General features: G+C 47.8%; 1 long non-coding RNA gene and 1 other non-coding gene across 2 annotated transcripts in view; both read left to right on the top strand.

Moving 5' to 3' along the window:
* Positions 1-41: 41 nt before the first annotated feature.
* The window catches only part of LOC144149160 (uncharacterized), a 51,260-nt gene continuing 24,736 nt past the window's right edge, over positions 42-26,565 (top strand). The window contains exons 1-3 of the long non-coding RNA XR_013318209.1: positions 42-1,512; positions 3,206-3,365; positions 11,226-11,337. This is a non-coding gene — a long non-coding RNA (uncharacterized LOC144149160). The remainder of the gene's footprint in view (positions 1,513-3,205; positions 3,366-11,225; positions 11,338-26,565) is intronic.
* On the top strand, positions 184-375 carry LOC144150392 (U2 spliceosomal RNA). Its single transcript, XR_013318542.1, has one exon. It is a non-coding gene; the product is annotated as a U2 spliceosomal RNA (small nuclear RNA).

Here is a 26,565-nt window from a genome sequence, read left to right as displayed (position 1 = left end):
TACAGTTAACGCGCATTTTAAACTAAAAGGTGCGTGCCACAGAGTCGGCGTCGCCCGCGCAGGGCGGCCTGCTCGCCGCGGAGCCTCGCTCGGCGAGTTGGTTTCGCTTTGGGCTGGCCGGCCCATCGGGGCTCGTCGGCTGGCACTTTTCGAAGGGTTCCAACCCCGGTGCAAACCGTGGTTATCGCTTCTCGGCCTTTTGGCTAAGATCAAAGTGTAGTATCTGTTCTTATCAGCTTAATATCTGATACGGGTCCTATTTGGACCCAAGATATTAAACTTATTTTTGGAATGCGGCGGAGTGCTTGAGGCTTGCCTCACCTCCGCCACGGGTTGGCCCGGTATTGCACTGCCTCCGGGATCGGCCCACTCACCCCACCACGGGGTGAGACCTTTACAAAGCCAAAATCAGACCTGAAAACTGCACCACTGGGCGCAAATATTGTGTCCGGCTGCGAGCAGATGCACGAGCGCGAGTCGTTGTGGGAGCACGAAACTTGCGATTGTCTCGCTTGCGCCGGCATGACTGCAGGGAGCCGCTAAGGTTTTCCGCTTGAGCGGAGTGCTGTTTAACGTGGTTTTCGAGCCCATCGTACGAGCCGTGCAAGTTGGTGCAGGAAAGCACATGATACACGAACATTCGCCGACGACATAACGCCAATCGCTGAAGACCCCGACACCCTTTAATCGAGAGTCAACGTCATTGGAACATTATCGCAACAAACCTGGACTGACCCCGAGTCCTGCAAAATGCCCATCGGCGCACATTCACGGTGCAAGGTACAGCTCTGGAGAGTCCAGCCAAGTGCTGGTCACCTTCCCAGCTCTGGCGGTCGCGGCCACCCTTCTCGCTAACCCGGTTTTCTAAAGTTTTGTTGTCCCTCCCTTCCCTCTCTCTGTCTCAGCTTGGCTGCAGCGAAAGGGGCCGTGCAGACAAAACACAAGTTTGGTTCATTCGAAAGATTGCCCAGTTAGAATCACACTGACACCACTTTTAACGTAAACTTCACTCAAATAAGCTGTATAAGGGAACGGCTATGCGGCCCACTAGCTCATTTCCCGCAACAGAACCTGGGATTGTTATATGCACAGCTCTGCGATTGGCTGAGGCCAGCAAAAGCAAATGCAGCTTAGGCATGGCTTATACGCTTGCAGCACAAGCTGTTTTCACTGTAATGTTTTCAAGTGTAATGCATATTCATTTTATAGCAGTGAGAATGGTGGGTTAAACAGTGGAAGAAACATAAAAGTGCCGATGGGTGCTGCTGTTGGTACTGGGTGCAGTATGCTTCTTATAGCTGCACAGCAGCCTGCCGCTTCGGGGTTGTACCACACAACACTGGCCGATTGGCGTAAGCGACGTTGTCTTGCATGACCCTGTTTGTCAATTCAAGATTCCCATGCCCCATGTTTCACGAAACGATCACTTCCAATCGCAACAAAAACAAGCCAGGTGCAAATACGGTCAGAACCGAAGAGTGGGTGGACAACGGTCACCTAGGAAGACTGACGGTAAATAAGACGTTTTCGAGTCTGCTGCAGATTTAACGGCGTATTAACGTTTGCTTGCAGACGTGTCCTTGTTGCGTAATTGCAGACGTCACAAAACAGACGATTTGGCAGTAGAATCAAAATTTTAACTTAAATTGATTAATTCCCAATGAATGAAGCATCGTTTGTTGCCAGACAAGTGCTGGGGGCACTGTAAATCACCAAATCTTCCAAATAAAACAAACTTGTATTTGGTCTTGTATTTTTCAACATGAGGCAATCACTTGCTGCAATTTTCCAGTCGAGTCCAGTTGAGAAAGGGACGTAGGCGAAAGCAAAATTTTACAAAACAAATCTACTAAGACGTTTGGTTTGGAAGAGTTGATAAGAACTTAAAATCTGTGTGAAATGGCTAACACACAAGTGTGTGATATTTTGGATGAGTCAATCCTTCCAGTTCATGTGACAAGCAAGTGTAAACATTGGAGCTGTATACAATTCTTGTGTATGCAATGTTTGTAAAACCGAAACACACGTCGGGATAAAATCTGCTGTGCCAGGACTTTGGGAAGAAATCCGGTAGTGCATTGGTGCCAAAACATTTGAAAGCTCATGTAGTGTAAGCTGTTTCAAGTAATGTTTTGCCATGGCATTCACATTCTCTGATTTCTGATATTTTTTATACACCTATTTAAGGCTAAGTATACTCTTCTACAATTCGCTGTTGCAACCAAGACTAAACGTTCTGCTTTGTAGATTATACATTCAATTTCTAGCCTGTAGGGGTGTAAATTAATTGTGCATGGAGATAAATTTAAAGCAATGTGCAATGGCACCGGTGAAAGTGTGTCAACCTAAATATCTCGGGCTATTTATATAGTATTTGTTTGATGTGAAATCAAATCCATTAAGATCAGGCAATGTTGACCTAGAAAGGATGCTGTGTGTAAATAAATAAAATTGAAATATTAATTTCTTTTTAATAAGGCTGTAAGTGCATGTCAATCTGATCTAAAATGAACACTCGGAAGTCTAATGCCCCGCCTACACTAGGGTCTGAATGTAATTTGAACCAAATGTCATTTGACTCAAGTGGGGTGCTTCGAATGCCATTCAGAATCCACCGTGCTACACTACAATTTCGATGGCATTTGAAAGCTTTCACAATTGCTCGCCGTGCTGTAGTGGCGCTGTTGTCGCCCCCTTCCATTTTCGTACAATAATACAACAATCAAATTTAGGACCAGTCTAAGGCAGTAAAATGATATGAAATTAGAAGAGGCACCAGTTTTGACTCTAATGTGGTGGCTGTCTCGCGTAGCTTATTATTTTGTTTTTTTTTGCAACTGACCAACTGGTTTTGAGAGTATGGAAATTAAATATGTTGATTCCATATTTTAAGTAAGTGAACAGTGAACAAAGTTCCACAAACAAAAATAGTTTGTTTGTATTACCTACGGAAGTATTACATTTTTTATTGCCGATCGAAGACGCTGGGTGCGAGAGTGGTAGAAATGGCATTTGAAATCCCAAATATCTCTCTCGGGGCTCATTTGGCTCGAATGTCGTTTTAGCCGAATGGCCTTTCAAAACCTAGTGTAGCAGCACAACTTGGCATTTGGTTCAAATGACATTTTGTTCAAATGACATTCGGACGCTAGTGTAGCAGGGGTATAATTCCTAATCACGATGTTTTACTTTTTTTCTGATGCAGCACGGCCAACCCGCAAAAAGATACCCTGCACCCGCCATGTTTGTGCTGACTGTTCCTGGGTGTCTGCACACAGTCCTGTCTCCAGACATTGCGAATGCCATCCACCGACAGAAACTGCCTAACCTTGACGAGCCATCTGTTAGTGACAGACCAGGAGGAAGTGAGTAGGACTGCTGAAGCTTTGCATTGGATGCGAACTCATTGTCTTCTGGGGAACTGGACACCTCTCCCCGGGCAATGGAAAGAAATAGAAGTGAGCTACAGAAAAGGCAGGGTTAGCTGAAAGACAAACTACGAAGCCGGAACCTTGGATCGTGCCACTGACCACACTAACTTGCACTTCCTGAACGAAGACCTAAAAGCTGTTCACGAGTGAAAAAGCGGTGTCATGTCTGGAGTGTCAACATGGTGAAGGATGCACTAAAACCCAATTTTGCTCATGGGGAAGTGGCTCGAAGCCGTTCTCTTTCCCTAACCAAGGCAGTGAGGCCATGCCATTGTGGCCACCCTGAAACCGAAGCGCACCACGTGGAGTCTTGAGGGCTTGAGTCTCCACTCCTTAAATTGGTGCTGCCCGTGCCACGGTGACTACTCACGGGCTGGCTGCTGTGCCATTGAGCAGTCGAGTGACACCGTTGAAGCTACAGAAAGAACAAATTTTTCAGAAGGTGAATGATTTTTAGTGTGTCCCCGTGTGTGTGTGTGTGGGGGGGGACAGGTGTTAAAATGAGAATGCAAGTACACATTTCCACAGCCCAGCATGGTGGTTCTGGGAAAACGTGGGAACTGGAGCCATGTTTGGGGGGTCCTAGTGACCTTTGTGCTCTGACCTTTGTCACACCGAGTGATCTTGCCACTGCCTTGAGTTGTCCCCCTAGTGCACACTTTGTTCTCTAGATCGCAGTGAAGGAGGATGTTGTGGGAAAGGGGGGAAAGACCGCGGTGAAGTACGATTGTTTTTGTCTGTTGGGGGACATGAAATGGTAACTCCCATACTAATGTGGTCAGGTGAGTCCCCTTAAAGGGACACTGAAGGGATTTGTAAACATTGCGGGATTACTAGCACAAATTGTAGTCCGGAGTCCATAGGCCATGTTTCGATCACTCTGAGTGCGTTTACGCGAGTATATTTAGTAGAAAAATCAATTCAAAAATGCTGTCTTCCTCTCTGCATCCTCGTCAATTTGCTGCGGCTTTTTTGTGTGACGTCAGGAGGAAATGACTTGGCTTGACTGCACTAGTGCATGGCTTGCCGACCTTCCGACAGAGCCAGTCAGCCCATCGTTCAGTCCGCCTGCCGCCGATGGGTCGTCGCAATTCGTTCGCTCAGTTGAAACTAAGCCACGACACGTTTGTGAATGGAAGAATGTGCCTTTCTTTGCTTTGTTAGTTTGTACACTCATAGGCGTGCACACAGGGGGGGCAGGGGGGGCGGCCGCCCCCCCCTGATCATCTGAAGGGGGGCGCCAAATTTGCCCCATACCTTGCCGATGTAACACATGAAAGTAAAAATTTCTGCTCAGAAATATTTTGTGTGTTGCAATTCCATCGTATTGAAATAAAAATTTTACGAACATCCCTCTTTGCACTGCGTTCGGACCGCTAGGCCTTCAGTGGGAAGAGGTCGGGAGCTGATGTAGGGGGGGGGGGGGGGCAGCGCTAAGACTTTGCCCCCCCTAATCGAGAACTCTGCGCACGCCTATGTGTACACTGTATCAAGCTCCAAGTCCAGGTCGCTCCACACAAGCGCTGCACAAGCGCACATGCGACGCTTTGCTGACTGGTACACTAGCAGGAAATCTAAGGCTACTTGAAGGCAGGAGAAGAGTCAGCGAAGTCAGTATAGGTACTAAGGAAAAAAAATCAACTGAAACTTTTACCGTACAGCGTAAAACTAGGGAGCAGGAAGCACTTTTTTGCACTGGGTGAACAAACAACAGCGGTCAGCAGCACGACCACACATCTGCAAACGCTCTTTCGTATAAGAAATGCAATTGCTAGACGTCAGATACTGTGGTAAGTTGGGGGACGCTTACTGCATGAGCGCTATACAACAGTCACCTAAGCTGCTCGAAATGCTAAAACTAAATAAAAGTGTAAACTGGTTATACGATATATACCTTATATTTCCAAAGCTGGCAGCGCTGGCCTGTGGTTGAGGGGTCTGGAGCGCTAGGTATGTAGTTTTTGCAAGTCACAAGTTCGAATCCCTGAGGGTACATCCTTTTTTTTTTATAAGTTGACTTTTTCATTTTCTTCTGATGTTTTCTATACTGAGTTCAGCATTTTTGGGCGGTAATGTTCATTGCTCCATGAGCGAGTTCGCGGAACACTAGCAGATTGACACTGACGTGCTGGCGAGTTCCCGTTGGCTTGCTGTTGCCATAAGCACCGACTGCTTGCAGGCAGTGGGCACAGGCCAGAACGGCCTGGTGCGAACACGCTTTTTACGATACAGGCATGAGTGAGGCAAGCTCCAAATATGGGAGAAAAGTGCATGGCATTTGAGCGTCTGCGGTGACGCGGAGGGTGTTCATCCACTGCATAGGCCTTGGCTAGTGATCGCTACGATTCCAAGCCGTCCTGGGAGGCTTATCTTAGGCATTTTACAGCCGGCAACATGGCAGAAGCGCGGTATGACGATTATTGAGATATCAAGAATGCCCATCCAACGATAACGTTGGATTCTGAGCATGTTGTTTTACAGCTAGAACCGAAACCGAAACTTGTTTGAATGCTAATCTTGGACATCGTCCAATCACGTGCACCTCCTCCCGAAGTCACAGCGTTTAGTTGGTGCGGCCGCTGCAGACCGCGCATGGTAGTTTTTCTTCTTTTGGGCTTTATAAAATAATTACCGACTTATCAACCGGATAGACGATCAAAAGTGTGGTAATTTGAGCCAGTCTACGCAGTGCAAGCAAAAACGGGAGCGGGACAAATTCACTTCAGTGTCCCTTTAAAAGATAGTTCTCTGAATTTCTGCACATTTATTTTTTTGTCATCTTTTTATGATCTATGCACAAGCAGGTTATAGCCTGAAATCAAGTTTGTTTTGACGTAATGTGCGTACTTTGCGGAAAAAAAAATTGTTAATGTGTCGTTAGCATGGTGCTGTCTTTGGCCGCTGCCGTTTTTTTTAACTAAGTCACTTTGTGGACTATAAGAAACAGCAATCACTGGCTCATATTTATTTCTCCTAAACCTGAGGAATGATTGGGAAAGGGTGCATCAGGGAATTTTTTGGTGCTGCATTTGGTACAAGAAACATGCAGGGTATGTAAAAATATTCCTAGGACATCAAAGTACCTAAGTGTCGTGAAGGCGAATGCGTTAAAGGCAAACTGTAACGAAATTTCTGGGCCATTAAGTACAGTGTTTTCTGACAGTGTTACCTTGAAAAATGCACATTGTGGAGGCCCTGGTATGCCACGTGCCCTGGATTCCAATTGGAAACCAAAGATTGCCCTTTTGCAAACTGAAACTGCAAAAAGTGCAGTCTTTACGGCCAGCCGGAAGGGACGTGAGAGAAAGGAAGGCAGTGGGTGGAATTGGTGGGGCTGCTGCAACTGCCATTCTTTGTGTTTCTGGTTGTGCATGTCGTTCAACTCTAATCATGCACAAAAAGCGCTTGTGGACATGTATGTCCCGGAACTTTTTCCATGGGCCCCTTGGCGGGGGGCGCGCATATGTCCAGAGAGAAGGCCTCGGTGTAGGAGCGTTGTAAAGAGGGAGCAACCCCTTAAGATAGCCAATTGGCGGTCTTAAATTTTAGGATAAAATTTAGAAATGGCAAGTTACTGCCAGGCCTAAAAAACAGGCACTGAATTTTGTACTGAACAAAAGAAGTTTATTTATTCAAAATGCAAATAAGAAAATATTACGCAAACGGTGCACACAAAGCACTCTTCTCTTGGTGAAGGTGGCTTTACGAATCACGTCACACGTGGATGTGAGAAAAGCACAGTCGAATGGGCCACTCAGTGTACCTCGGCCCAGACTTGCGCACAGTTAAGTAAAAGGACAAAACCCCGTGGTTGCACAGACCTGTTTGCGCAGCTGTTTTTGAGTACCCATCTACGCATGTGGAAATGTGAAACCAGCTGGCACGGCTTGTGGAAAAATGGAAGGTTTGCAGAATTGATGTTGTTTGAGAAAGGGATAGAACAAAGAACCAGGGCTGTATTTTTATTGGCAACAAAACACAGTCTGAAAGAACGGGGTGTAGGACGAGCAACCCACTGCGGTGATTCAGTGGCTAAGGCGCTATGCTGCTGAGCATGAGGACGCGGGTTCAGTTCATGGCCGCGGCGGCCGCTTTTTTGGTGGAGGCAGAAACGCCTGTGGGTGGGACTTTTTGGCGCATGTTATAAAGATCCTCAGGTGGTCAAAATTAATCCGGAGCCCTCCACTACGGCGTGCCTCATTGCCTGCGTTGCGGTGGCGCGTTAAACCCTACAATCAATCAAATCAATCAATCATGCAAGACGAATGGCCTGGTGTACAGTGAGGTTTCTTGGCCCTGTCCTCTACGACTTCGGAAGTCTGAGGACCCCTGCTTTCAATCGTTCATGAGAAAAAATGCAATGCTGAACAAAAACAAATACAGAATTGGTTCACTTCAGAAGTTGAGAATGATGTGAGCAGACCTGCCTGGGTGCTTCCCCTCTTTTCAGCATCCCTGTCACCCCACAAGAACCCGCACCGTGTTAGCAGCTGGCCCTGTTGATCTCCGAAGACACCGCTTTCCACGTTTCTGGAGGTGTCGGGTGCCGGCCAGTGGTGACAGCCATCTCACTGCTGGGGCTTGCCACACGCCATTACATGCTTTGCACAGTCACGCTAAATTTCTGGGAGTTGCTCGTTTCAACTTTGCGGAACAGCCATGCCTTTTTCTGCACAACCAATGCAGCTGCAACTGCCAATGCATTGTCCACCCGCTGATTGATATATTGCAGTCCTTTCAAAGAAGATATCCTTGCCTCAAGGGGACATTCACGGGTTGTTTTCGCGGGCAAACATCCTTCTTCCACCTTTTCTTCTGACCTAGAGCTATTTTCTTTGCTTCCGCAAATCGCATTCCCCATCACAGTGAAAGCTTCCACGTGCCTAAATGTAGTTCGCAATTCTTAATTTAGGGTTTTGACAAATTAAGCAGCTTTTTAGAAGCACTTCGTCAAACTAAAAAAAAAAAGGTTTGTAATTCCACGGCCTCCGCGATCGGCTGCCGGCGGCGCGTCGTTGCTCCGGCCGTCCCATTCGGCCGGACAGAGCGTAATTTCGAAGGGGCCGTTTCGCCGTTTTCAGCCGCATCGCGGCGCGCGGAGCCGATGGTTGAAAGCAACTGCCGTCTGTGCTGCGGCAGTCCGCGAAATGGCTTTTGGCAGCTTTTTCCGTTCCGCATGACAAAAATAAACGGCCATAGCTGCTTTTAGGAATCGAAAGTAATGTTACAGCACCTGGTGATGCATTTATGTCAGCTACGGTGGCGAATAGAGAGGTTTAGTTCACATACGCTGTACCGCACTACGCTCCACGGAACCGACTGCCTTTCCGATAACACCGCCGCTGCGAAATTTCCCACGTTTAAATGATGTTCAGCTCGTAAACAGGTATTGTTTTTTCTTATGCGGCCGTACGGGCTTAATTCAGTTGTGTACAGCCAAGGCTACTAAGTTGAGACAACAGGTGGCCGCTCTCTTTTCTGGCATTCGAATCAATCTTTATTGGACGTAATGCTAAGGGCACTAAGAGACTGAAAAACACTGGAAGCGAATTATGTTGAGTGATTCCTGAGCGACATTGTAATCTCCGTGGCACATCTGCGTTATGCTATGAGGTTTTTGATTTCAGCGGCAACAAACAAAAAAGTAACTTTGATGCACTCCGTTTTTATTTCGTTATTAAAAATATTTCGGTGCCTACGCAATAATCACTGTGATTGGTATGAATACCTAAATACAAGAACCTTTCGTTACATTGAGAATCGCATAGCTTAAAGTAAAATGCATTCGTATTCCTGCAAGCAGAGTGTCTCTGTGAACGGTTTTATAGGTGAAATTTACAGGCTAGGTTCCGACCAACAGCTGCTAGCGTCGACAGGGTGCGTAGAAAAAAAGTCGCGTTGACAGCATATATCTTTCGGCAAAGCCGACTTTCTGGCGTTTGCTCTGTATATGTCGATGTAATCTCGGCCCTAAGAAAATCATAAAGGAATTGGTCGCCAGGGCGGTTCCATCATTACGCTGTGCTTCGTTTATTTGCCATTAATTAGTTTACAGTGACGTTATAAATGTTACAGAATTCTGGTTTGCTCTAATGGCCCCGCGCGGGGAGTGTATGGATACAAAAAACGGTTGTACCTAATTTTGTTTTATGAAAACTATCGCGAAACAAATATGGCAATTAGCAGCGGAGACGACTCGACCATTACATCAGGTTTTATCTGCTTTTCGCCATTCCGTAGTTCACAGCTGAAGTTGGAATTTCCGTCTGCTGTCCATGCATGCACCTACGTGAAGGAAACGGACAACTCCATGGTTGTCCGCTAGAATAAACTCTAGTCCCTCCAAGTTTCATTAAGCTAATTAACTAAGCAGTATACGTTCAATCACAAGTTACAAACAACGTGTTTGTTTCATGCACTTCGATTGCACCCTGCTGATCCTCTGGTCAGCCCTCACAGAGGGGATAATAAACTTTTTTCTTTCAATATACCCAGTACTTTTACTCACAAATGTAGGATCTCAAAGCGTGTGCCTGTCAAAAGCAGAAAACATGTCAGTGTGGTGAAAAATTTTGTATATATGCTTATAATTTCAATTTGCGTTGCAGTGGCCTGGATGTTGAAGTTTCGTGCGCGATGGGGATCGGTTGGTGACCGTTGCAACAACATGGCACGGTAACCGCAAACTTGTTCATCCCCACAAATAACTGTTACCTATGAATAACCTCCGAGAGAGTACTGTGTACCAGTCCGTACGCTCACTCCATGCTTGAAACATGGTCAACCTTTCGTTGATCGCTGGCACACCTTTGCTTCAGCTAAATAAGTTTCTCTGAGCAGCTGAGACAAGCCGAATTCATAAAATCATTGTCAGGTCTCTTAATTCATCAAAAATAACAACCGCAGGGGAGTTAAGAGGAATTACGACAGCGAAGACACCCAGCCGCACAATCTCCGCCAAGCCATTCAGAGGAGTCGGTGCGAGCGGCCGAACCATCGGCTAACACCGCCACCTCACGGCACGCTGCGGAGTGAGCCGCATTACATTTTTTTGCTGGGGGACTTGCCGAATGAGACGGCCGGAGCAACGGCGCGCCGCCGGCAGCCGATCGCGGAGGCCGTGGTAATTCCAACGGCAGTTGCCCGTCCTTGCCTACCCCCCTCTCCAGACGTCTGCGTTTGTGGAGTCTGTACAGCCATGAATGCTTCACTGGGATCTAGTAATCTGCTCAGTCGTGTCTGGTGTCTAAAGACAAAATGCAGTTTGTGCAAAAGCCAATTTCTGCTGCAAATGTTTTGTGGGTGTAGAGCATTTGCTTTGGCATTTGCATTGTTGGCTTTTTTAACAGACAAAGACCCTCACTTTTGTGGTAGCAGGCACCCTTCACATGTTTTAGTATGCATAACCAAAGCCTGACCCAAACTCTGCCTTTTAGCTGCTGTCTATGTGCAGTAATTTTCTGTTGCGGTGATGGGTTGTGATATGTTGTAGATATGGTTTGCCTTCACTGAACACGCATGCTCCTTGGGATAAAAGGACATCCCAGTGTGTGAGGTGGAAGCAGTGGTCATTTCATGTGTATAGGTGGGCTTCATGTTTTGCTCTGGTGCACTGCAGTGAACTAACCACTTAGGCCTGTAAACATTGCGGACCATAGGAGGGGCGGAACAAATGTAGTGCCTTTGGAAGTGACAAGTATTTTGTAAGCCCCTATTTATGCGCTAAAAGTTTCCCATGTCATTGCGTGCTTTTAATCTAAAGTAGTGTGATTATGTTCTTTTTCTTTATTCCAGGATGCTGAAAAAGGTTGGCCTGCCAGGATCATGACTGCCACCACTGGTGGTGCAAGTCAGGAGTTGGAAGTAGCATGTGCCATCTTGAAGCACAACCATGACACCACACCAGGTATGTTTTCTTCATACTGAGAGTTCAGGCGGTTAAGTAACGAACAAAGTTGCATTCGTTGAGCCTCCAATTGACACGAATGTGTGGCCAATCTCGATTGCTGAAAAGCTGCAGACCACTGAATTGCCACTAAAGCCCCTGCTGGTTTTTCTTTGTCTTCACAGGCAAGGTGATTACAATCAGATTTTCAAAACCTCAAGATTAGCAAGAACAGGGCAGATGATGCGTCAAAGCTTAGGGTTAGTTAGGGAGCTCCATGAAAAAGAAAATGTGAGGGTTGTCATGACAGCGGGTGAAAATGCCTCTCGTCGTATTTATGATTGAAGATTAAGGTGGATGCAGCCATGTAGTTGCACAGACCTTTATTGCGTCAGATCAACAGCATATTGTGACAAAGCCTCTGCAAACATTTGTGGGAAACAACCCAAAGGTGTCAGAGACCGGTGGGGTCATTGTGGATAAAGATTTCACCGAGATTGGCACCATAAAGGGGCCATTTCAATCACAGTCTACTGAAAAGCTATACCAATTCCGTGTTCCAATTCCAATACCAATTCCGAGCAGTCCCCATACCAATGGGGACTGCTGGACAAGTTTCAGTCTTGTGAGAAAAGGGACTGTCTTTACAGGAGCTTCAAAGAGATGGTGTATGCACCCACACCTGATGCATTTGAAGAGGCCAAAGCAGACTGCTTGAGGTTTACCAATCACAATGCAAATTGGGCATGCATTCCACATGTTCGGGCCGACATCTCTGCACCAGAGTTTACTGCAGGGAACAAGACAAAGAACAGTCGAGTCGCAAAGTGGAAAAATCGAACAAATTTTCTCGTCTTTGGTGAAGCTGCATGAGCCTCCTTGAGGAATTCTAAGGGTGTGAAGCACACATACAGGGGAAAGCAGTCATCATAGAACCATTATGAAAACATAGTTTTACACTTATCATGCGTCAAGCTGGCTACAAGCACTGTGTGCCAAGGATCTTCCACCATATGCCTGTGCTACTGTAAACAAGGAGGTAGACATCACTAAAAAACAGAAGGAAGACAGATCCATCTGCATATGCAGTGGCATTCAGTTTGGCAATGCATGGTTCACAGTGTCAACAACACCACACAAGTTCAGCAGCAACATATGCTGCAGATTGGCAGAAACCGCATGAATCCGAAAGTGCTGTGCACGAGGACGTGGGTTCGATTCCCACCTGGGGTAGCCGCTTATTTGATGGTAGCCGCTCAGCCATTTGGCTCAGAACAAGCTATTGCTTCTCAGCCATTTGGCTAATAACAAGCTGTCACTTCTCAGCCATTTGGCTAAAAACAAGTTGTCGCTTCTCAGAGCTATTTGGCTAAGAACAAGCTGTCGCTTCTCAGCCATTTGGCTAAGATCAAAGTATAGCTTCTCAGCCTTTTGGCTAGGAACATGCTATCGCGTCTCAGCCATTTGGCTAAGATCAAAGTATAGCTTCTCAGCCTTTTGGCTAGGAACATGCTATCGCGTCTCAGCCATTTGGCTAAGAGCAAGCTATTGGTTCTCAGCCATTTGTCTAAGAATGAGCTATCGCGTCTCAGCCTTTTGGCTAAGAACAAGCCATTGCATCTCAGCCTTTTGGCTAAGAACAAGCTATCGCGTCTCAGCCATTTGGCTAAGAACAAGCTATTGTGTCTCAGCCTATTGGCTAAGAACAATCCAGACAACACAAACACATCCTGAGCACGTCCCGCAGACGTTCTATTGAGGACATTATGTCCTCAGTACGTCTTCTTCTGATACTCAATTGGTACTGAAAAGGTCCTATTGTCCGGCCCCAGCACATCCTCAGAACATCCTCAAAAGGAAGCCACAGATGATTACAGTACATTCACAGGACTACTGTACGATGTCAGGACATTTTGAGGACTACTTTCTAGCCGTGCTTTTTTTGCTAGGTGTTATGCACTGGATGTTTGAGAAAGGAGGGGCCTGGGCTTAGTACTGCCATCCCCGAGGTATTTGTGCAGTTGACTCTTTGCCAAGGTATGTCACTTTGTGTACCCCCAGAATCTCCACTGGGTACAGCCTTTATATGTAGCATTAATCTAAAACCAGCACTGCCCAAGCCTCCTTGTGATGACACAAGTATGCAAAATATGCTGGTGATGGTGATTTATTGCACAAGTAAATGCATCGTAGTACAATGTGAGGCGACACATGCTGTGAATCGTCACCGGAGTCCACTTGAGAGCCTAGTAGTCACTGGAGTCCGACTGCCCCAATGACCTAGAAAAATGATACAAGCACAACAAATTAGCGAAGCATATACAACATAATTTTTTCTGTGCACTGGTCCCTGCCATTTTTAACTAATGATGTGCCAGCTTACGGGAACTTCTTGGGGACTACGGGGCGAGCAGACGATAGCGCAGACACGCTGCTGCGCCGTGCCGTGCTTGGTTATCAGACGTCCCAGCGACATCGAAACTCGGTGTCACTTATTCGGTGTGTCAACAGCGTGAACTTTAACAGTGCTTCAAGGGGAATGTTCGAAGTGTCGGGGAGCAGCCAGCTTTGCCCGTTAATTCCTTTCTCAACCCGCAGGCGGCAAGCGTGCACCCTACGCGTGCTGTCCTGATGGGGGTTGCCTGTGAGGATATGTTTCGCCGTGCCAGCAGGACGAACGCTCAACGCTTTATCACCAATTGACATTTACTTTCTTCATTGTGGGCAGGTTGCCGTCATTGCCTTCACTTGGCAATGCACAGCACTACCCGTCCGGGCGTAATTAAGCCGTTAGCTGAACCAACTATCGGCATAAGGGCAAAGTGCTCATACAAGAAACGTGTTAAGTGCACCACGACAAAAGTGTCTGCATGTGTGGAGTCTATTCACTTCACAAATTTCCTGCATCCCTCGAGAGCTGCGGTGAATGGGTCGTCGTGCTGAATTGGAAAGTGTTCGAACCTAGCAAATTTGCGAGAGTAAGTACGGTCCTACGCTGCTTTGGAAGCACTGTTTATTCACTGTCATGCTAAATCCTTACCGCACGTGTTTGTGCTCTGGAGGTATTCTCTGCTCATTTCATCGATGGGAAGGTGGTAAAAATCAACCCTACACCTATGCTGCAGCTCAGGTACGCGAAAACGGCGAGCTGAAAGCGAAATGGGAGCGTCGCGATGGCAGAGCATGCCCGGCGTTTCGGTAAATCGCTAAAACGCAAAACCTCTTTAAACGTGCAATAAGTGCTTAGCATGAGGATGAATAAACAGTGCTTCCAAAGCAGCGTACGACAGTACTTACTCTTGCAAATTTGCTACTTTCGAAGTCTTTCCGCTTCAGCACGATGACCCATTTGCGGTGGGACTTGAGGGATGCAGGAAATTTGTGCAGCGAAGACTCCCCACATGCCGACACTTCTTTTGCTGTGGTGCACTTCACACGTTTCTTGTATGAGCACTTTGCACTTACGCGGATTGTTGGTGCAGCCAACAACGGCATAATGACGCCCGGACGGATAGCTTCTGTACATTGCCAAGTAAAGGCAATGAATGCAACCTGCCCTGAATGAAGAAAATAAATATCAATTGGTGATAAAAGGTCGGGTGGACGACCTGCTGGCGCGGCGAAATGTAGCCTCACAGGCAACCCCCGTCAGGACGAAGCGTGTGTAGGGGGGCACGCCACCTTAGTCGGTTGAGAACGGAATTAATGGGCAAAGTGGACAGCCCTCCAACGCTTCAAACATCCCCCTTTAAGCACTGTTAAACTTCACGTTGCTGACATACCAAATAAGTTACACTTACCGATTTTCCATGCTGCTGGGACGTCTGATAACCACGCATGGCACGGCCCAATAGTGTGTGACTGTGGCGTCGTCTGTTGGCCCCGCGGTCCCCAAGAAATGCTCGCTAGGTGGCGCATCGGTTGCCGGAAAATGGCCAACCCGGCAAAATTCCTGTCTATAAAAAAAGAGTGCATTGCAACTTTGTTGCATTATTACAGGCTTTGACAACTTGACTACAATGCTAAAAAATTTGCTCACCCAGGTGCACGGCTATATTTTCGAAGTTTTAAAAGGGAAGTATTGCCGGGCATGGTGCAGTGCCTTCCAAGGTGTGCTGAATGAGTAGTAGCCATTGTTTAATTACCTTTACCCAATTAGCTTACAATGCAGAATGTATAGACCACGCACCAAATGTTTCTCTAAAATTTTAAGCTATTTTCTTCCCAAAGTGTTGACAGTGCCCTTTTCCTCACACCATCCTCCATGCCAATTAGATGAAGTCATTGTCTATCAACATACTCGCAATTAACAGCTGGGGAAAGGCTGAGTTCTGCAGGGAGCTCTGGACAATCCTGAAGTATTTTGCACAGTTCTGCTTCTACACCGAAGTGGTGGTACAGTCGAAAGCACTTATTACAGTAAACACGGGAGCGCGTGCCACTCGATACATGCAGAGCGCTCTGGTGAGAGGATGGCGGGCTCTCACAGTTTGTGCGGTTGGCGGACGCACTCCCTGAAAGCGCTTTATCGCGTGCCTGCCTGCTGCATCAGTTAGTCAAGGAGGATAACATTTTTTTATCACCTAATTAGGAAGTGAAAAGAAAACGCTTTAATCCATTTACGTCGTTTCGTGTTTAATAAAAAGCCCTTCATCGGCACATGTATTCTCTGGAATCATAGCCAGGTACCTAACGTTGCTACCACGGCAGCGCAATCAACCGTTGTCAGGGGGTGGATCTGCCAAGTGTACGAACTGCGACGGTTCACCATTCCATCACTAGACCTCTCTGCATGTACTGAGCGACACGCGCTCCCGTGTTTACAGGGTGTTGCACCGATTATTGGAACACTTTAAAAATTTTTCCTGAGCGAACCGCCGCTCTGTTCGCGCTCAAACTTCCCATGAAGGTCGCATTTTGTGGTCTATTTTGTTTGATACCAGGAACAACAACGGTACTTAGCTTTGTATTCTGAAAATAAATACAAACGATTTTCGCCCATGGGAAAATGGCGGCTGATTTGGACATGCGAGCCAGCGCAAGTTGACGTTGGAACGACGGAACCACCTGGAGTATGCAGAGCGAAATGCTCGTTTGGGATTCACGGTAGGAAGGAGCCAAATGGTGCAGGAGACGATCAGAAAATGCACCTAGGAATGAGCTAGCAGACGATCAGAAAACACGGTTTTCGGGCTCGCACGTCCAAATCAGCGCCATTTTTCCATAGGTGAAAATCGTTTTTATTTTCAGGATAAGCAGGTAAGCACCGTCGTTGTTCCCGGTGTCAAATAGACCACAAAATGCGACCTTCGTGTAAAGTTCGAGTGGGAACAGAGTGGCGGGTTCGCTCAGGAAAAAAATTTCAAGTTCCAGTTATCGTCGCAACACCCTGTATAAAGCTTTCGAGTGTACTTTCCCCCTGAACGTTGCGAAGTACCACTGGACCTTGGTGTGTGCAGCAGGGCTCTTGCAGACGATGGCAGTGAAGAAAAACACGTGTGGCTGCGCAACACACCAAGCAGTGATGTAACCGCGGCAGGGGTTGATTTAGTGTTTACCGCCCACTCCTGCAGTTTGTGCCGAAACGCCAACGTGGTGTCTTCATCGTCTTCGTTAACGCAACTGTGGTCTGACAACTCGTGATCTCCGCTGGACAGGGGCCGCGCAACGCGATTCTCAATGTGGCGACGCTTTATTACAGACACAGCAGTATGTCACGAACTTTGCTGCTGGTAGTTGCTCGGACTGGGATTACGCCTACAACTCGAGCGTGTGCTAGCATCTAATTCAGTTGCTTCGAAACAAAGCCCGTGTTGTTGCGATGTCGACGGCTTGGGCACAAAGTCATTTGCGTGCTGCCAATTAACGCGGAAAATGCGTCGATGCGGCACTTCCGTTCCCGCCTGAGCTGCCGCTCGCTGCTTTCTGACATTTCGAATCCAGTAAAATTATACAGAGCGCTCATGTTTGTTATTTGCACCCACGACAGGTGACTTACCTCTGTGCGTGGCTGCGTGGATCATGGCTGCCATTTTTCTCAAGGCCGACTGGCTCGTCTTCAAACTTTAAACTTGGCTTGGCTAGAATAGGTACTTGCGCATGGTGGCCAGCAGCAAAATAGAAGTGCTGAAAAATTGTTTCGCACAAAACACATACACGTACTGAACATTTTCTCTTTTGCATCATTTTTAATTTTAAAATTTGCAGATGTTTGTATTCTTATAAATGTTGAAAATGTACCCAGCTAGAAAATTAGAAGCTAGAAAATTTTGTTACCTGTATTACAAACATACAATGTGGACGAGAACGCTAATCACTATCTGTGTGAAGTACCTGCGCGGAAAACTATATTAGCGAGCGTTCCATTGTCTTCTAGAGCACATCCCGAGAAAGTCCTCAAATAAGCATTTCTAGGACACCAAGCGCACTGACATACTGAGGATGTTCTGAGGACATCGCAACAGCAATGAGGACGTTTGGACCTTTTGAGGACGTCCTGAGGACATTGTGTGTTGTCTGGGAAGCTATTGGTTTTATGCTATTTGGCTAAGTACAAGCTATTGCTTCTGAGCCGTTTGGCTAAGAACAAGCAATTGGTTCTCAGCCATTTGACTAAGAAAAAGCTATCGCGCATCAACCTTTTGGCTAAGAACAAGCTATCGCGCCTCAGCCTTTTGGCTAAGAACAAGGTATTGTGTCTCAGCCTTTTGGCTAAGAACAAGCCATCGTGTCTCACCCTTTTGGCTAGAACAAGCTATCGGTTCTCAGCCATTTGGCTAAGAACAAGCTATCGCTTCTGAGCCATTTGGCTAAGAACAAGCTATTGCTTCTGAGCCATTTGGCTAAGAACAAGCTATCGGTTCTCAGCCATTTGGCTAAGAACAAGCTATTGCTTCTGAACCATTTGGCTGAGAACAAGCTATTGGTTCTCTGCCATTCGGCTAAGAAAAAGCTATCGCGCCTCAGCCTTTTGGCTAAGAACAAGCTATTGTGTCTCAGCCTGTTAGCTAAGAACAAGCCATCGTGTCTCACCGTTTTGGCTAGAACAAGCTATCGCTTCTCAGCCTTTTGGCTAAGAACAAGCTATCAGTTCTCAGCTATTTGGCTAAGAACAAGCTATTGCTTCTGAGCCATTTGGCTAAGAACAAGCTATCGCTTCTGAGCCATCTGGCTAAGAACAAGCTATCGCTTCTCAGCCATTCGGCTAAGAACAAGCTATCGGTTCTCAGCCATTTGGCTAAGAACAAGCTATCGCTTCTGAGCCATTTGGCTAAGAACAAGCTATTGGTTCTCAGCCATTTGGCTAAGAACAAGCCATCATGTCTCACCCTTTTGGCTAGAACAAGCCATCGTGTCTCACCCTTTTGGCTAATAACAAGCTATCGGTTCTCAGCCATTTGGCTAAGAACAAGCTATCGGTTCTCAGCCATTTGGCTAAGAACAAGCTATCGCTTCTGAGCCATTTGGCTAAGAATAAGCTATCGCTTCTGAGCCATTTGGCTAAGAACAAGCTATCGCTTCTGAGCCATCTGGCTAAGAACAAGCTATCGGTTCTCAGCCATTTGGCTAAGAACAAGCTATCGCTTCTGAGCCATTTGGCTAAGAACAAGCTATTGGTTCTCAGCCATTTAGCTAAGCATTTGGCTAAGAACAAGATATCCGTTCTCAGCCATTTGGCTAAGAACAAGCTATCGCTTCTAACAAGCTATCACTTCTCATCCAGTTGGCTAAGAACAAGCTATCGAGCCATTTGGCTAAGAACAAGCTATCGGTTCTCAGCCATTTGGCTAAGAACAAGCTATCGGTTCTCAGCCTTTTGGCTAAGAACAAGCTATCGCTTCTGAGCCATTTAGCTAAGATCAAAGTATAGCTTCTCATCCATTTGGCTAAGAACAAGCTATCGCTTCTCAGCCATTTGGCTAAGAACAAGTTATTGTGTCTCACCCTTTTGGCTATAACAAGCTATCGCTTCTGAGCCATTTGGCTAAGAACAAGCTATCGGTTCTCAGCCATTTGGCTAAGAACAAGCTATTGCTTCTCAGCCATTCGGTTAAGAACAAGCTATCGCTTCTCAGCCACTTGGCTAAGATCAAAGTATAGCTTCTCATCCATTTGGCTAAGAACAAGCTATCGGTTCTCAGCCATTTGGCTAAGAACAAGCCATTGCTTCTGAGCCATTTGGCTAAGAACAAGCTATCGGTTCTCAGCCATTTGGCTAAGAACAAGCTATCGCTTCTGAGCCATTTGGCGAAGAACAAGCTATCGCTTCTCAGCCACTTGGCTAAAATCAAAGTATAGCTTCTCATCCATTTGGCTAAGAACAAGCTATCGGTTCTCAGCCATTTGGCTAAGAACAAGCCATTGCTTCTGAGCCATTTGGCTAAGAACAAGCTATCGGTTCTCAGCCATTCGGCTAAGAACAAGCCATTGCTTCTGAGCCATTCGGCTAAGAACAAGCTATCGCTTCTCACCCATTTGGCTAAGAACAAAGTATAGCTTCTCATCCATTTGGCTAAGAACAAGCTATCGGTTCTCAGCCATTTGGCTAAGAACAAGCCATTGCTTCTGAGCCATTTGGCTAAGAACAAGCTATCGGTTCTCAGCCATTTGGCTAAGAACAAGCCATTGCTTCTGAGCCATTTGGCTAAGAACAAGCTATCGGTTCTCAGCCATTCGGCTAAGAACAAGCTATCGCTTCTCACCCATTTGGCTAAGAACAAGTTATCGGTTCTCAGCCATTTGGCTAAGAAGAAGCTATCGCTTCTTAGCCATTCGGCTAAGAACAAGCTATCGCTTCTCAGCCACTTGGCTAAGAACAAGTTATCGGTTCTCAGCCATTTGGCTAAGAACAAGCCATTGCTTCTGAGCCATTTGGCTAAGAACAAGCTATCGCTTCTGAGCCATTTGGCTAAGAACAAGCTATCGCTTCTCAGCCACTTGGCTAAGATCAAAGTATAGCTTCTCATCCATTTGGCTAAGAACAAGCTATCGGTTCTCAGCCATTTGGCTAAGAACAAGCCATTGCTTCTGAGCCATTTGGCTAAGAACAAGCTATCGGTTCTCAGCCATTCGGCTAAGAACAAGCTATCGCTTCTCACCCATTTGGCTAAGAACAAAGTATAGCTTCTCATCCATTTGGCTAAGAACAAGCTATCGGTTCTCAGCCATTTGGCTAAGAACAAGCCATTGCTTCTGAGCCATTTGGCTAAGAACAAGCTATCGGTTCTCAGCCATTCGGCTAAGAACAAGCTATCGCTTCTCACCCATTTGGCTAAGAACAAGTTATCGGTTCTCAGCCATTTGGCTAAGAAGAAGCTATCGCTTCTTAGCCATTCGGCTAAGAACAAGCTATCGCTTCTCAGCCACTTGGCTAAGAACAAGCTATCGGTTCTCAGCCATTTGGCTAAGAACAAGCCATTGCTTCTGAGCCATTTGGCTAAGAACAAGCTATCGCTTCTGAGCCATTTGGCTAAGAACAAGCTATCGCTTCTCAGCCACTTGGCTAAGATCAAAGTATAGCTTCTCATCCATTTGGCTAAGAACAAGCTATCGGTTCTCAGCCATTTGGCTAAGAACAAGCCATTGCTTCTGAGCCATTTGGCTAAGAACAAGCTATCGGTTCTCAGCCATTCGGCTAAGAACAAGCTATCGCTTCTCACCCATTTGGCTAAGAACAAGTTATCGGTTCTCAGCCATTTGGCTAAGAAGAAGCTATCGCTTCTTAGCCATTCGGCTAAGAACAAGCTATCGCTTCTCAGCCACTTGGCTAAGAACAAGTTATCGGTTCTCAGCCATTTGGCTAAGAACAAGCTATTGCTTCTCAGTCATTCAGCTAAGAACAAGCTATCGCTTCTCAGCCACTTGGCTAAGATGAAAGTATAGCGTCTCATTCATTTGGCTAAGAACAAGCTATCGGTTCTCAGCCATTTGGCTAAGAACAAGCTATTGCTTCTGAGCCTGAGGTGTTCGCGAGTCGAGTCAGGGTCAAAGGCAAAACTGTTTATTGGAGCCAAGCGTACAGTTTACGTTGAGAGCGAGTGGGTCTCGAGAGTAGAGAGAGAAGCGAGAACATAGAAGACAAAGACCCCAGCGTGCCAGCGGTGGGCTGTAACACGAGACGTGGCGTTGATGCGCCCGTGGAGTTCTCGCAAACGGAGTGGAAATATGCAGGTTTGGGGCTGCAGTCTGCGGGTACATAACACCTTCCCCATTGCTAGATAGACACATTACACGTAGTCCTGAAGATGCGAGGGGAACCTACGCTCGCGAGTGGAGCGGCGGCGAATGTCTGGCACTGAGCATCCTGGAGAAGTGTCTGGAGATCCGTTGGTGTTATCCGTTTCGGAGCGGCCGTACGCACTTGCAGGTGCATCGCTAGATGGGTCTGCGTTGGCTGTTGTCTGATTCACTGAAGAAATCTGGGTGATGTGCCGCAGGATCAGACCTGTGGCCTTGGAATTCGGGTAGGTTGTGGTTTCGCTTTCGAATGTGGTCCACATGTCTTCGCCAAAGCACACCATCTGAAAGGTGGACTTCATAGGAAAGAGGTCCTTTTCTTGAACAAACGATAGTGGGAAGCCATCGTGGTCCGGAGAAAAAGTTTCTGGCGAACACGGAGTCACTTGGTGAAAAAGTGCGAGTTGTTCGGACGGAGCTCTTCTGTCTGGGTTGATCCTGATCGGTATTGATGCCTTCTTGGGAATGAGGGTGCAAGCAATCGAGAGCGGACTTGAGCTGGCGACAGAAAAGTAACTCGGCTGGGCTCTTTCCTGTAGCTGTGCATGGTAGCATGAGTTGTTGAAACAGGAAGCGAGTGAGAGAGAATTCAACGTCCTTTCCCTTGAACTTCTTCAGAGATTTCTTGGTCTCTTGAACAAAACGTTCCGCTTGTCCTTTTGAAGAAAGGTGGTACGGGGCTACCAAGCTTGGCGTATCCTGTTTCTTGCTAGGAACTGTCGAAATTCGGCAGATGTAAATGCAGAACCATTGTCAGAGACAACGTCTGGAAGTCCATGCGTAGCGAACAGCTTCCTTAGCTCACGGATTACATTGGCTGCTGGAGTATTCGAAACAATGATGACTTCGAGCCATTTCGAGTACGAGTCGACGACTATGAGGAATAGCTTGCCATGAAACGGTCCGGCGAAATCGACATGAAGCCTGGACCATGGCCTCGTAGCTTGTTCCAAAGGGTGGATTTCAGTGCGGGGCGGATCATTTCTCGACTCTTGGCATACTTGATAGGAGCGAACTAGGCACTCAATGGCGCTGTCAAGCTTAGGCCACTAAACGTAGCCTCGTGCGAGTCCTTTAATGCGTACAATTCCTGGGTGCGATGAATGCAGCAGCTGGAGTACTTTGGCGCGAAGTGCAGGTGGAATCACCACACGACAGCCCCACAATATGCAATCGCGGTAGCTGGACAATTCGTCGCAGCACACGAAGTAGGGTCGAAACTGGTCGTCGACTTTCTCTGGCCACCCAGTGCAGATCCATTTGAGCACTCGAGAGAGCACAGGGTCTTTCTTCGTCAACTGAGTGATCTTCGCTGCGTCTGCGAAAGCCTCTGGTGGGTTTTCGAGCAGCAGGACGTCTCCCATAACCGGACTCTCAGCATCCGTTGACGGAAGCGGCAGGTGGCTGAACAAATCCGCATTGCCCATTTGTCGTCCTGGTCTGTAAATGAGCTCATAGTCGTACTGAGCAAGCAGAAGGTTCCAACGAAGCATTCGCGGTGAAAGCACGTGAGGCATTGGGCGGCTGTGGTGCAGAAGACCTAGGAGCGGCTTGTGATCTGTGTACACCTTGAAATGTCTCCTATAGAGAAAGTGGTTCAACTTCTTGATCCCAGAAATGACAGCCAAAGCCTCTCGATCCGTTTGGGAGTAGTTCCGTTCCGGCGTAGTCAGATTACGGGAACCAAATGCAATAGGTGCTTCTTGTCCAGATGAGTCTTCATGGCTAAGGACAAGTCCTATTCCATAGGGAGATGCATCGCAGGCAAGCATGAGCGGCTTGTGCAAGTCGTAGTGTACCAAAACATTCGATGCCTGTACGAGCTCTTTGGCGCGCTTAAAAGCGTTGGTTTCTTCTTGGCGCCATCTCCAGGGTTGATTCTTTTCGAGGAGACGATGAAGTGGTTCAAGAATATGCGCAGCACCATGCAGGAACCTGTTGTAAAAATTCAACAGTCCGAGGAAAGACTGTAGTTGCTGTTTGTTCTCAGGCTGCGGTGCATTCTTGAGAGCCTCAACCTTCTCTTCCGTTGGGTGAATACCAGTTGCGTCTATGCGATATCCAAGGAATGTCACTTCCGACGTCCCAAAAGTGCATTTATCTTGGTTGAGATGTATGTTGTCGTCCTTGATGCGTTTCAGCACGGATCGCAGGCGTGTTGTGCTCTTTAGCATCTCGGCCTCTAACAATGATATCGTTGAGGTAGACGTGAACTCCTGGTTCTTCCATGTAGCGCTGGAATATGGCTACGGCACTTGACACTCCGAACGGTAGGCGAGTGACTCTGAACAGTCCTCGGTGAGTGTTCACTGTGAGAAGGTCAGCTGTTTCGTCGTGTACAGCGAGCTGCTGGTATGCTTGGTTTAGGTCAAGCTGTGAGGAGACTGTGCTGCCGGCAAGGTTTGAGAAAAGCTGGTCTGCTGTTGGAAGCGGATAGGTCTCAGACTTGATCGCTTGATTCATAGTGCTCTTGTAGTCTCCACACATTCTGATCTTGCCATTCTTCTTGACGACTCCGTGCACGGGAGTAGCCCAGCGTGATGAATGCACCGGCTGGTAGACACCCATGGAGGAAGAAAAAGTTAGGAGACGGCGCCGCCGGAGAAACGTGAAGCCTATACATAAAAAGTAAAATCGAAGTCGGCCCAGGCGTCACTGCACCACGTGACCCTACCGCACCGCCTCTGTATGGGCCGCCGCGCTCTTCAATTTCGTCTGCTCGAAACTGCTCTGCGGCCCGTTGTCGCGAAGCCTGCTATATGTTTTTTTTTTTCCCACGGCTTTTGTCTTCCGCACGTACGCGGCACTCCTGCCCGCACACGGGCATGAGATCGCCGAGCAGACAAATGCAGGAAGGACGGGGAACAGCTACCGCCAACGAAACACGAGAGATGCTCCGGAGTCGGAGACCGCCGCCGCCGCCGGCCCACCCGACCTTGGAGGGCCGACTGCGGCGGCTTGAGAAAGGGAAACGGTGGAGGGAGCGGCTTCAACGGACCTGGGCTTGCGAAGGCTAGCTGCGTGACGTCATGCCGTCTCCTAACTTTTTTTTTCCTCCATGTAGACACCTTCCTGAACGAGGGCGTCAATGGCATTGTCTGCTCGCGATTGGAGAGCCACGGGGATTTGTCGCGCTTTTCGGAACACTGGAGTAGCTCCCGCGTTGACCTCTATGCGCACAGGAGGCCCCTTGCTCTTTCCCAGTCCTTCAGCGAAAACCTCGGGGAATTCAGAGATTGCTGTTGGCCTGGTAAGTGGAGCTTCGCTTCCGGGAACGTAGTTTATTCCGCAGAGTGAGATCCCCAAAGCAGGAAACCAGTCTCTTCCCAGCAGGCTAGTGCCAGATCCACGCACAACAAAGAGGCGAAGGCGGGTGCGCTTTGCTTTGTGCGAGACTGTCACTTCCAGGAATCCCAGAATCGCTAGGTGCTCTTTTGTGTAAGAACGAAGTTGCAGAGAACTGGGGTGAATCTCTTGCCTTGGTAGACCAAGCTTATCCATGGTACTTTCACTGATGATACTGCAGGCAGCTCCGGAATCGACTTCCATGAACAGTGGCATATTGTTGATGCGCACGTCCACACAGAAGGCAGGCGAAGTTCGGTTCACCATGGCGGACTTGGGCGTTCCATACGTAGGCTCGTCGGAGTACGAATCAGCAGCAGTGACAGGGTTGACGTCCTCAACTGGGTCACAGGACTCCGAAACGTGGTGGTTTCGTCCATGATGTTGCGACTTTTTCTTGTGTCCCTTGCGATGACCGGATTTTGAAGCTTGCTTTTCTTTTGCTGCTTTCTTCCGACACGCTTTCTCGAGATGCCCCTCTCTGCCGCAGAAGTGGCAGACAGCTGAACGGTACGAGCAAGTTTGCGCGTCATGCTCACCAGTACAATGCCAACATGGTTGCTTAGGAGAAGAGGGTCCTTTTGCACCGTGGCGCTTAACGCTGTTTTGTAGTTGGTTGGCATCAACCACAGAGTTAGCCTTTGAGCGTCGCAGTTCTTCAGTCTTGGCGGCTGCTTCCTCCGCTGCACGAGCCAGTAAGATGGCCTTGGTCAGCTTAAGGTCTGGTTCGGCGAGGAGACGCCTCTGAATTGTCTCGTCGAGAAGGCCACAAACCAGGCGATCACACAGAAGACGCTCCAACCAGTCCTCAAAGTCACAGTAGCGAGCCAACTGTCGAAGCGCTGCCAAGAAATCTTGCACGGATTCACCAGGGAGCTGGTCGCGCTTGTTGAACCTGAAGCGTTCCATCGTGACATTCGACTTTCCGATGAAATGTCCGTTTAGCTTCGCGATGATGTCCTTGAACGGCGTCTCTGACGGCGCCTTAGGTGCGCAAAGCGAGCACAGCAGAGCATACGCGTCGACACCGCATACACTGCACAGCAAAGCGCACTTCTTGTCGTCCGACGTAATGTCGTGCGCTTGGAAGAAGAATTCCAGGCGTTCCAGGTAGACAGGCCAGGAAGAAAGCTCGGCCGGAGAGAATTCGCCGATGGTGGCTGGAGGCAGCATAGTTGCCATTGTCGACGGCTGGTACTTGAAGAGTGGGGCTCTTCGGCGCTGGCGTGGATCCAGGGAGTTTTGCTAATGCAGTCAGAGCGGGCTGAAGCTGCGTGCTTGGGACCGCGGCGATCCCATCCTCGTCGCCAGTGAGGTGTTCGCGAGTTGGGGTCCGAGGCAAAACTGTTTATTAGAGCCAAGCGTACAGTATACGTTGAGAGCGAGTGGGTCTCGAGAGAAGAGAGAGAAGCGAGAACATAAAGAGGGCAAAGACCCGAGCGTGCCAGCGGCGGGCTGTAACACGAGACGTGGCGTCGATGCGCCCGTGGAGTTCACGCAAACGGAGTGGCAGTATGCAGGTTCGGGGCTGCAGTCTGCGAGTACATAACAGAGCCATTTGGCTAAGAACAAGCTATCGGTTCTCAGCCATTTGGCTAAGAACAAGCTATCGCTTCTCAGCCATTTGGCTAAGAACAAGCTATCGCTTCTCAGCCACTTGGCTAAGAT

This window comes from Haemaphysalis longicornis, unplaced genomic scaffold (genome assembly GCF_048455015.1).
Source record: "Haemaphysalis longicornis isolate Haplotype H1 unplaced genomic scaffold, Haemaphysalis longicornis Haplotype H1 scaffold_8, whole genome shotgun sequence".
Classification (NCBI taxonomy): Eukaryota; Metazoa; Arthropoda; class Arachnida; order Ixodida; family Ixodidae; genus Haemaphysalis; species Haemaphysalis longicornis.
The sequence above is the reverse complement of the archived record's forward strand: the minus strand, read 5'-3'. Positions and strand labels throughout refer to the sequence as shown.